This window comes from Triticum dicoccoides, chromosome 4B (genome assembly GCF_002162155.2).
Source record: "Triticum dicoccoides isolate Atlit2015 ecotype Zavitan chromosome 4B, WEW_v2.0, whole genome shotgun sequence".
Taxonomy (NCBI): domain Eukaryota; kingdom Viridiplantae; phylum Streptophyta; class Magnoliopsida; order Poales; family Poaceae; genus Triticum; species Triticum dicoccoides.
Window position 1 is genome coordinate 366,058,982 of NC_041387.1, and position 1,589 is coordinate 366,060,570.

Below are 1,589 nucleotides of genomic sequence, written 5' to 3' on the forward strand. Positions count from 1 at the left end.
TGAAGCTGAAGTTGGCTGGATATGCAAAGACCAGGAGCGGTGTCATAAAAAAGGTAGTTTCGAGCCCTTCCGATGCGTTCAACACTCAGGTAAAAAACTCAACCGAAGAAATTGCTCATCTAATTGATGTGTCCGTAGCTAGTAAATATGGTTTTGATATGGAAAATATGGCGCGTACAATTACTAAAGCAGTAGCTAATAGACTTGAAGAATTTAAGGTGCAGTTTAATAAAGATCTTGAAAATTGTCTACCTGGTCATGTACGCTCATTAGTGCTGCAAGTCAATGATGAGTATTCTGGAAAAAGACCGATGCCAACAGACAGTAGCGGATTTAACAGTTTGCCAAGTAATATACATACGTCTAGTGCGTCAGCTAATGCTATGCAGCCTCACGTCCGTTTAAACAATAATATGGATGGCCAGAACTATGTTGGTAGTTCGGATAATAATTTTGTTCCTAGTACTACTGATCCTATTGTTTCCACTTTGGTTCCACAAAGTCACAATAACAATAACCGAAGTTTTGGTTTTAATTCTAATTTACAGCAGCCTAGTGATGACCCACAAGTGTAGGGGATCTATCGTAGTCCTTTCGATAAGTAAGAGTGTCGAACCCAACGAGGAGTAGAAGGAAATGATAAGCGGTTTTCAGTAAGGTTTTCTCTACAAGCACTGAAATTGTAGGTAATAGATAGTTTTGTGATAAGATAAATAGTAATGAGCAACAAGTAAATAAAGTAAATAAAGTGCAGCAAGGTGGACCAATCCTTAATGTAGCAAAGGATAAGCCTGGACATTTTCTAATAATGATAAAGGAGCTCCCGAGGACACATTGGGAATTATCGTCAAGCTAGTTTTCATCACGTTCATATGATTCGCGTTCTGTACTTTGATAATTTGATATGTGGGTGGACCGGTACTTGGGTACTGGCCTAACTTGGACAAGCATCCCACTTATGATTAACCCCTATTGCAAGCATCCACAACTACGAAAGAAGTATTAAGGTAAACCTAACCACACAATTAAACATATGGATCCATATCAGCCCCTAACGAAGCAACGCATAAACTAGGGTTTAAGCTTCTGTCACTCTAGCAACCCATCATCTACTTATTACTTCCCCATGCCTTCCTCTAGGCCCATAATGGTGAACTGTCATGTAGTCGATGTTCACATAACACCACTAGAGGAAAAGACAACATACATCTCATCAAAATATCGAACGAATACCAAATTCACATGACTACTAATAGCAAGACTTCACCCATGTCCTCAGGAACAAACGTAACTACTCACAAAGCATATTCATGTTCATAATCAGAGGAGTAATAATATGCATAAAGGATCTGAACATATGATCTTCCACCAAGTAAACCAATTAGCATCAACTACAAGGAGTAATCAACACTACTAGCAACCCACATGTACCAATTTGTGGTTTTGATACAAGATTGGATAAAAGAGATGAACTAGGGTTTTGAGAGGAGATGGTGCTGGTGAATATGTTGATGGAGATTGACCCCCTCCCGATGAGAGGATCATTGGTGATGACGTTGGTGATGATTTCCCCCTCCCGGAGGGAAGTC